At 33.2% G+C, this 11,387-nt stretch overlaps 1 pseudogene; it reads right to left on the bottom strand.

Moving 5' to 3' along the window:
- Nucleotides 1–8,758: 8,758 nt before the first annotated feature.
- Nucleotides 8,759–10,870, bottom strand: LOC142635238 (protein FAR1-RELATED SEQUENCE 5-like; annotated as a pseudogene).
- Nucleotides 10,871–11,387: the final 517 nt, after the last annotated feature.

Here is an 11,387-nt window from a genome sequence, read left to right as displayed (position 1 = left end):
TACGAACAAAAAATGTTAAAAACAAGCTTCTCCCCCTATAAAAATAGGAAGAAAAAAAAAAAGTTTTGGAAAAAAAAAAAAACAATTTTGGGGAAAATTTAGGAGGTGGGGAAAAGTAAAAACACACAAACCTAACTTAAAAAAATTGAAGTAACACATGAACACAAATATTCTCTCTTTCAATAAATGCAAACTTGACACTATGTGACTCATAAACAAATGGTGTTTGAACTCAATCAAGTAAAGAAAATATTTGCACATTATTATCCATCATATCTCTTTAGAAAAATATAAAGAGAATGTACACAATCTATGTTAATAATAGATAACTAAATTATAGTTGAAATTATATTATTTAAGTTTATTAACCCTTCACAACAATACACAATCTCGCTCTCTATCAAACTCAAGTTTGCCTCTTTAATCTAAAATGATCACAGAAGAACTTATTCCTTTTTACGTAATCTATCGCTGATACACATTTTACCCCATTTTTGCTACCAACAACTTGGATGTTTTATTGATATTTCTCAACTTGCAACTATAGTAATTTTTTTTTTTTTTTAGAAGAAGCAACTACAGTAATTAGTAACTTAAGTAAGTCAAAACAGTTTTATGAACGTACATTATTTTGTTTTAACCTCTTTTTTTTTTTTTTTTTTTTTTTCTTTTGCTGAAAAAAAAAGACTTTATTAACAAACAAACTGCTCACAAAGAATAGAGACCTTAGCCAAAGCAGCCTCTAAACATGGAGGAGTCGAGGACAGCTACCCACACCAACGGACCCCACAAATTACAATCCAATGACCATTTTCTTTTAACTTAGGATTTTACTAATGTGCGCCCTAAGGGCACACAATAATTTATCATTTTTGAAAAAAAAAATTGAGAATTAAAAAAGGTTTGACAGTTTTTTTAATTTCCGAGAAATTTTTTCTAAAAATAGATAAGTTAACATGTGCCCTTAGGACACACATTAACCGGACCTACTTAACCTAATTTTAGACACTCACTGTTCTATTTTCATTTTGTTGTTGGACCTATGCTGTTTATTTTATCGTTGAATATAAATCAAAGTTTCTTTATTGTTCGTACTTTCTCTCTCTTGAATTTTGGGCTTTTTTTTTCTTCTCTTCTTCTGTAGTCTTTAAAGGCATTGATAGGCATTGGTTTTACTTGGGAATGGTATCGAGTTTTAAGGCTTAACTGTCAAAAACAAATTCGCATCTAACATGTGAAAGTCCTCGAACGACTGACAAGTGACAAGTGGCTCAACACTTTTTTTTTTTTTTGAGAAACTCGACATATAGATTAGGCATTTTTCTAAAACTAATGCTATGATGCAAGACTTGCAAGTGAGGATATGAACTAATTTTCCTACATAAGTTTGAGAGCAAATTTGTGGATTTGTCTTTGTGTGCGTGCGCATACATGAGCATGTGGAATTAATGCTCTGATCCTGTATTGTTGTTATGAATAATTGCACTATGAGTTGAAAGGAATTAATGACCATTTACTAACAGTGAATGGTAGGATTGAGCTATTAGTCATTCAAAAAAAAAAAAAAAAGGAGAAAAATGGTAGAATCAGGGTTGTCTATCCATAACCTAGACCCAAAAAAAATCGTCCAACCCGGAGGGATCAGAACAGAAAAACACTTGATTCAATTAATGCAGCAGCGGATGACGACTCTGTGCCATTAGGTAGGATTCAAGGATAGATTGGGCCACTCTCGAGTTTATGTAGCCTTTTAGCAAAGCCCAAGCCACAAGGTCTAAAGCCGATGCAGCCTTTCTCCGAATGATAGCCTATAATAATTGATTCCTTTTTCTCTCCCGACTTACAAAACTGTTTTCTCACTATCTGTGTGAAAAACCTATATAACTGCAAATAAATTTCAGCAAAACACAGCAAAAGTACAATCATACAATAATAAAAAGATTTACATAAAAATCTTTTTTTAAAAAAAGAAAAAGTCACGAGATAAACTATAAATAATTTTACTATATTAAATATAGATTACAACACTTAAAAACATAACTTGAGAAAAAAACATTATTTTCTTTTCACTCACTGCACACTTTCTAACTATATCTCTCACAATTTTCCCTTACTCTCTATTTTTCTATTCTCTTTTACTTGCTCTCACTCGTGCAGTTATTCAAAACTGCACCAATCCTCACACTTTGAAACTTCACTTTTTTTCTTCACACCTTCAAATGACCGAATGACCTCTCCTTTTATTTCTTCCTCTTTTCTTTCTTTTCTCCTTTTTACACTCTTCACATTAAGAGAGGGTTTGGATAGCGCGTCTGCGTCCAGCCCTCCACGTTTTTTTTTTTTTTTATTAAAGACCAGCGCTTAGTGCACTGTTCATGGGACATGAACAGTGCACTAAGGCATATGAATAGTAAAAAAAAAGTGAATAGTATTTTTTTACACATTAAAAAATTATTTTGCTATAATATTTTCAGTTTTCAGTTTTCAGTTTTCAGTTTTCAGCAATAAGTTCTATCATAATAAATTTAAGCCAACTTATCTTAACTTTGCTTCAATCAATTTTTTTTCTTCAACTCTCTTTTGTCCGAATGACCCTTGCCGTTTGCTTGCTTCTTTTCTTTCTTCCGTCAGCGTGTTAGAAACGCCTTACATCAGCTTTGTATTAAACCAAAAGTTGATTTTGTGGGGTTGAAAAGACAAGCTCATAAATGAACTTTAGCAAGTCTGGCACGCAAGTAAGCTGGACACACTAGATGCCATGCACTGGACACTATTAAGATTCAAGAGTCATAAACAGCTGTCATTCAACTAATATTTTAGGTTTTTTCAACGTTGACGTATAAGATGCAAATTTTATTTCTTTAACTATAGAATTATCGAAAAAGAATTATAATTCAAATGGAACTTTTTTTTTTTATCGAAAAAGAATTATAATTCAAATGGAACTTTTTTTTTCAGAAAAAAATTCCAATGACACCTTGTAACTAAAAAGAAGGGAACTTCGTATTATGGAATTTCATATCTTTATTTAAATCAAAATGCGCACCCAATACACATATGCTCTATTATAATAAATCATGAAAGTTAAGGCATGTGAAATAATCAATTAGTCAAACAAATGCTGGAATGCATCCTTAATTGACTACGTAATCATTGTTTTTGGCTTAAAAAATTAATTATAATAGTAATATGTCAATCTTAGGGTGCAAATGGACGGATTGGGTCATAAATAGATTGAGTGTGTAATTACCTATTTATCCATTTATAACTTGTTTATATATAAATTAATCATCCATTACCAACCCAATCCATTTATAGCCTGTTTGGATGTTTAAAAAATGAGGGGGAGAAGAGTAGAGGGAGGGAGAGGAATTTAAATTCCTTGTTTGGAAGTTTTTTAAGAAAGGAGGGGGAGGGGTTTGGAGGGGTTTCAATTCCCTCTAGCCCCTTATTTTTAATTCCCTCAAATTGGAGAGATTTGGAGGGAGAGTAAAGTAAATAAATTATTAACTAAATGAATTCTCTAATTTACCCTTTCTAAATTAACAAAATTACAAACTTGATTATATAAATAATTTTTGTTTGTTTGATGAGAAAATAAATAATTTAAAGCTCTTATCCAAAAAAAAAAAAAAAAAAATTTAAGCTAAACTTTTTGAAATTCAGAACCGGAAAAGCCACCAAAAACAAACTCTTTTCTCTTTCAAAAAGTGTAACTACACAATACAAAATACTCAAATTTCAATTCCTTTCCCTTTTCCTCCATTTTCAGAGTACCCAAACAGAAATTAAAGGCGCTCGCGATTAATGCTCTGATCTTCAACATTGGTCGATGTTAATCCCACATCGATTAATGCGTTGCCAGCGAAGACCATCGTTCCCATTACCTCTGCCTACTTCTTCTTCTTCAACGCCGTCGTCCACGTCGCTCGCGGCAATCGATCTCGAGTCGGTGGCTGTGCATGAGATTGGGCATTTGCTTGGGCTCGAATGTTCATCGGTGGCGGTGGCTTTGGATCAGTACGCGTTGGGAGCGATCGTCGTCTCAGTTTTCGCACTCATCATTGCGATTTATAGCTTCGTCGCCGAGAAGAAAAAGGCAGCTGGAGAGGCGCGAACTGAGGCGGTGAACTGCGACGGCGGCGGCGGCCCAGATAATGTAGATCTGCTAACGCCGCCGACGTTATCATCGTCGGTGCTGCGTCGCCGGCTCCGCTCTCTATCATATCTTTTTCTCTTCTTTCTTTCTCGGCAACCAAACAGTGCCGAGAAAGAAAACTTCAGCATTTCGTTTTCTTTTTTTTTTTTTTTCTTTTTTTGAATTACAAAAAATCTGCTAAAGTTTATGGATTTAATTCAACTTTGGCTTGCTATGTGCGTTTTGTTCTGGAAATTAACATGTTAATTATTGAATATCAGATACAGTAGATTAATTTGGTTGATGATTTTTGGTAATATGTTAATAATTTTTTTAAAAAAATCATAATTTACAAATTTGATAAATTACCAATGTTGCAATTCATTTTTAAATATGGGTAAATTTGTCTATTTAATCATTTCCTCTCCTCTCCATCCCAATTTTAAAAACATCCAAACAAAGGAAAGGGTTAATTACCCCATTCTCCCTTGCTAATTTTAAAAACATCCAAACAAGGTGGAGGGTAATTATTTCACTCTACTCTCCTCTCATCTACTCTCCTTCCCTCTACTCTCCTCCCTCCCTAAACTTCCAAACATGCCATTAGGTCCGGAGCTGGCGTAAAACCAGTGTTTTACACCAGCCAATAAAAAAGTGACACGTAGACATTTTTATTAAATTCCTCTCCAAACAGCCAAAAGCTCACGCATCACCTCAGACAAAACAGAAAAACCACTCAGACAAAAGCTCTGCTTCCTCAGCCTTCATGCCGACCCTCCACCACCGCTACAGCCTGATCGCCGAAGCAGAACGACCAGCCCTCAGACAAAAGCTCACGCCTTCACCTCCTTCACCTCTGCTTCCTTCACACCGAACCTCCACCACCGCCACCGCCGAACCAGAACGATTTCGAAGAAGAAAGTTCACGCCGTGCCGTACTTTGCTTGCCCAAACCTCCATCACACCACACACTGAAGCTCACCGCCACAGAGGTCGCCGGAGCTGTGCGTGGAGCTTGGAAACATGCCGGAGCCGCCGTGAGCCATGATCGAAAGGTTTTTTTTTTCATGATTTTCCCTTTTCCCTTTTCCCAATTTGGATTTCGAATTATTTTGGTTTTTCTGTTTTCTGGGTTTATGGGTTCATTGTGTTTGGGATTTTGGGTTTTGGAATTGGAGTTTAAGGGTTCTGGAATTGGATTTGGATTTCAAATTATTGATGGGTTTTTCTGGGTTCATGGGTTTCCTTGGAGCCTCATGAATTTTGCTCTGTTTGTGTTTGCTCTGTTTCTTTGAATCTATGAACCGGGATAACTTTCTGTGTTCTGAACTATTAGGCTGTGAATTGATAACCTTGCTCAACTGCCTTCTTTCTTTTTGGTATATGATATATGCTTCTTGTTTCATCGACCGGGTTCTTTTTAATTTTTATTGTTTCTATGTTCTGAACTATTAGGCTGTGTTCTGAACTATTAGGCTCTGATATATGAGTGTCTTTAATTACTATTATTATGATGATGACAATGATGGGGATTTTATAGTTAATTCATGTTAATTTCATGGCCTTGATTAATTTAGGGGCCTCTGTGTTGGTTGGTTGGACTTGGGAGTCTAGGCTAGCAATTAACTGTCTTGTAGTGAGCCACTATAGGGTCATGAATTATACTGTCATTTAACATAGATTAGGCAAAATTTTCTACTTGACTGAATTGAATCTGAATTTATTTATTTATTTATTTTTATTTTTTTGGGTTGGTAGTTATCTAATCCATTTGTTGAAGATTCAAAAGAATGTTACTTCTTGTATGATTGGATTTCTGAATTGTTTGATTTCTTTTATAAAAAGAAAAAAAAATTGCTTCTAATTTATATTAGAGAAAGGGAATGTAAGTAAAATGTTTCCTATATATATTTCTTTCAATTTTTCATGTTTCTTTAATTTTCAGTTTGTGTTTCCCTTTTTTTTTTTTTAAACCTTGACTTAAAGTTTTGGATTTGCTTTTCTTGGGATCTTGTTCAATTAGTAATCCAGCACTGAAAAGTTATATATTTTTAGTCTCTATATTAGTTGTTTAAGCATTGTACCACTAGGTTGTTTATGCTATCCTATTTGTTGTGTATGGCTCTTCTATGGCAGCTCAATGCTCAAGTCCATGGCATCTAATGGTTCCATCCCCTTGTTCCTTAGTTCTCTCCCTATTTGTAATTAATTTCTTCTTTCTTCTTTTTTGCTTTCTTTTTAATTTTTGGGACTGCTTTGTGCTCTTTGCATAAGGTAGATTTTTATATATACATCTTTCTTGCTAATTATTATATGATGTCCTGTATGTTTATGCTGTCCTGTTTGTTGTGTATGTCTCTTGTGCTCTTTGTGCTCTTTGTATAAGGTAGATTTTTTTAAAAATTGTGTGTTTGATCCATAAAAGATTCCAATAAAGATGATGAACTCAATAGAAGATAAAATATGTTTTAGCAAATTTGTTTAGATGCATGATTGGCTATTTTAGTACACCTAATGCTAAATTTGCTATATGGTTCATTGGTGTCTTTAAAAGAACTTTACGTAAATTTTTATTTAATGAATTGGCTAAAAGTTCTCATTTCAATTTCTCAGGATGTGGAAGACCAAAAGCAGCTGGCAAATGTTTGGCAAAGGACTAGAGATCTTGGTGTCTACAGCTATTAAATAGTTTTCTCTCTTGGAAATTTATATTCATTTTGGCTAAGATTACTGCTTGGTTTGGAACAAGGTCTTGGATTGGTTCCTAAAACAGTCGTGGCCTCTTCTAAGCTTTGAGACAATTTCACATCTGATTATGTAGTAATAGTAATAAAAAGTTGCTCTAAGCTTTTGTCATGTGTGTGATTAATGTATGTATGTTGTAGGTAATTTTGTTACCTTGGCTGGGCTGTTAAAAAGTTATAGAGAACTGTTGGAATAATTTTCAAATTGGGATTTGGAAATGAATGGATTACTTTGAGAAATATTTTATATATAAAGTTTATTCTAGTTTTTAAAATAGAGTTACAAATGCAAGATTTTAGATTTCAATTTTTCAAGTTCTAGTATGGGAAAAAGGGAAGCTGATTTTTGTTTGCTCAAATAGAGTGATGACCGACGTCCTGTGCAAGTAGAGCTAATGCTATTTTGTGGGCGGGCTATACATTTATCTTTACTGCAAGGCTTATAAACTTAAAGAGTAAAAATAACATCTTAGGCTCTACAGACAGTCATGAATTTTCAAATAATTCAAGTCAACTAATGCTCCTCTACCATACAAACTAAAATACATCTAAAATAAAACCTGTCACAATTTTTTCTATAAAAGTTTCTAATTGAGAATACATTTACCTGAAATAAAACCTATTACAATTTTTTCTATAAGAGTTTCTAATTAAGAATACATTCAACTGAATAAAACCTGTCACAATTTTTTCTATAACAATTTCTAATCGAGAATACATTCACCTGGATAAAACCTGTCACAATTTTTTCTATAATAGTTTCTAATGGAGAATACATTCACCTGAAATAAAACCTGTCACAATTTTTTCTATAAGAGTTTCTAATTGAGAATACATTCACTTGAAATAAAAACCTGTCACAATTCAATTCATAAAAGATCATATGATTGACCATACATCTTGAAATAAAATTTGTCACAATTCTTTTGAGAAATTTCTAATTGAGAATACATTCATCTAGAATAAAACCTGTCATAGTTCAATATACAAAAAAGAGGACCCTACGTTGGAAATACAAAAAAGAAGATAGTTCTATGTCTATCTACCACAATTTAAACATTATATAACCAAAAAATATTTGCTTTACAATCCACTCTCTTGGACACAAAACTTGTTTGTACATCAACTTTCTTGGAATTGTTGTAATGGATCCTGCATAAAAGAATGTACAACAAAATACAAAAAATAAAATCAGAATGAACACAGTTAAAAAAAATTCAATTTATTCTAATTAACGCTAAGTGATCATACCGTAAATGATGACGGATTGGGATGTATATGCATAGTAGATGATGATGTAGAAGGATATGTCACAGTTGGCAAAGAGTCCTAAAGATGATTGATAAATAAATAAAAATGAATAAATAACAAAAACATCTATTACAGAACAATTTATACTAAGTAAAAAAATCAAATACATCATATATCTGTACAAAACTTGTGGAGCACAATGTATTTGCTATGACTAACGGGTTCAACCTTGCCATCGAAAACTCCTAATTTAAAAAAGTAAAGGTTTATTTTTGAAAATATCAGCAAATGTATGTATTATCTTGAAACTGAATATATTGTAATTACATAACCTCAGTTTGACTTTGTTGTTGATGCACTGACTCCGAATGTGGTGTCAAGCTTGTATTTGCAACATCCCTACAAGAAGTAAGTTTATAAACCACAAAATTTAAATACTAAATTAATAATACAACTCAATAAAGTCATGTAATTACCTGGAATGTTTATGTGTTAGACAATTGGTTCTCACATGACCCGTTTCTTTGCAAATGCTACATTTTCTCTTCTTCATCAATTGTTTTTCTTTTGGATGCTTTTGTCTCAAAGCTTTAGGCCTTCCTTTTGATGGAACATGTGGAGGGTCTCAAAAAGTCATTGGAAGATTTGATAATACTTGACTATTTAATATAGTATTATCAGGACTTCCTAAATCATCAACATCCTGAACATCTTGCATGGCTAGAAGCTCCTCATGAACTTTTCTTAAAGTTTGTCCAAGATGCTTGTATTGCTTCTCTGATTGTGACCCTACCTCTGTAACTTCCAAAAATTGAAGCATCAAACTATTTCTCATCATGGTAGAAGAAACTTAAGGCTCCACCTGTACTACATCACTAGATATGTCATGCACAATATGCTTCTTGGCATTAATTGTCCATCTTTCTAAAATATAATGTGATGGAAGAAAATGCACAAGAGATTTCTTCACAAAAACAGCTAGGATATGCCTACAAATAATACCAACAAACTCAAACATATGGCATGTACAAATAGCTTTTGTCTCAACAATATCAAGAGACACTTCATAAAATGGACTTTCTCTCCCATGAGCTACCACCTTGTATATCTTCTTCACTCCTTCTTCATGATATTTGGATGCCTTGTATTTTTTACTACAAAATAACTCTTCTTGAAATTTCATAAACATCTTTCTTGTATAAACTTTTGCTGCCTCTGCTTCCAGCTTATAACATGTTTTCAAAATTGGCACTGAATTTTTTGTCTTTACATCTTGCTCTTTCTCTTTAAGATAACGTGCATTCAAAGCTAGCTCATATTGATATACAAAATCACTTATCGTTGTACTTGAACGAACATAATCTTTAAAAAATTTATTCATGCTTTCACTCCTTTGAGTTGTAGACATCCTGGCACAAAATGAGCTTTGTAAGTAAGCTGGAACCCATCTTTCACGCCGCATATAAAGATTTCCCAACCAATCATTATCCCCCAATCCATATTTCTCCATAATCTTACTCCATTCTAACTCAAACTCTTCAATAGTGATTGTATCATGGATGCAATGGTAAAATTCTTCCTGAAAATGTGGATATTTATTATATACATGGGACAAATGGTCTGGAACTTTTTGTAAAAGATGCCACATACACAATCTATGAGTTGCATTTGGCAATACATCTGCAATTGCCTTAGTCATAGCCTTGTCATCGTCTGTTATAATTGTAGAAGGAGGATTTCCAGGCATTGCATTAAGCCAAGTCTTCAACAACCATGTATAAGATTCTGCTGTTTCATTGATAAGCAAAGCACATCCAAACATCACAGATTGATGATGGTGGTTAACCCCTGTGAAAGGAACAAAAGGCATCTTATAACGATTTGTTTGGTATGTAGCGTCAAAGGTAATGACATCTCCAAAATATTAGTATGCCATTCTTGACCTAGCATCTGCCCAAAAGCAATTACCCATGCACCCATATTCATCAACTTCAATTGCATAAACAAAACCTGGATTTTTACATTGACTCTCAATAAAATATTTGTACATTCCCTGAGCATCTCCATCTTGAAGCAACTTTCTTCTTTTACTACCCAAATAATTTTGAATATCAACTGGAATACATCCAACATTATAATCACCGCCAGATTCTTTACTTAACACAGACATTATCTTGCTTGGGGCTATACTTGACTCATTGAGTGTATCTATAAGATTCTTTTGGGCACTTGTTATCACTCTATGCCCACGAAGCAAACTTGTACTCTTAGGGGTAAGAAGCTCATGATTATGACTCTCCACAAATTTACATACAATTTATGTATCATCGACTTTCTTTAAACCTATCATTGCTTTGCATCCCACTCTTGTTTCCGCACGCTCTGGACCTGTTTTTTTATTGTCTTCATTACATTGACGCCGAAATCCTTCCTTCGAACAAACATATTCAATTCCAACCCTTATTTTATCTTTATTCTTTCGAGTATGATTTACTCGTATACTAAAACCCTTTTGCCTTGCATATGCATTATAATATGCATGAGCAGCCTCTAAGTTTTCAAATGCCATATCAAGATGTGGTTCTGAATGCCTATTGCATGCAAAAGGTTGATTTGAGTCATCCAATGACAAGTCTACATTATTTTGATCTTCGTTTATTTCTGACTCATCATGTACTAAGTCATCCACCATATCACAAAGTGAGACTGTTTTAGGTTCTTTGTTGTTCGCACTCATATTTTCAATTCAAGTAATTTTATATTTCAATATGACCTATAAAAAACAAAAGAAAAGAAAAATTCATAAGCAACAATTAAGAATAAATTTAAAATTTGTGCTATTACAATACTAAACTTGCCCAATTTGGCAAACTTGTTCTATTACAAAATTAAAGCTTAATTGGAAAATTTTACACTATTATTACAATTATCATTGTCAATAGGAGAAAATTGACATTGGTACATATAGCTCCAAGTACATAAAACAGCTATCAAATAGCTCCAAGTACATAAAACAGCTATTAAATAGCTCCAAGTGGTACATATAGCTCCACTCAATAAACTTTATTACATAAAAAAGCTCCAAGTACATCCTTATTTGCACTTTGGTACATATAGAAAGCAAATTGACATTACAAGTAGGAGCAAATTGACATTACAAGTAGGGAGCAAATTGACATTACAAGTAGGAGTAAATTATATTTGAAACTAAAAATATTTTAATGACTATCAAATAAATGATACCAGCTGTGTCC

The sequence above is a fragment of the Castanea sativa genome, chromosome 1, assembly GCF_040712315.1.
Source record: "Castanea sativa cultivar Marrone di Chiusa Pesio chromosome 1, ASM4071231v1".
Lineage (NCBI taxonomy): Eukaryota > Viridiplantae > Streptophyta > Magnoliopsida > Fagales > Fagaceae > Castanea > Castanea sativa.
This window is presented reverse-complemented; position numbering and strand designations above follow the sequence as displayed.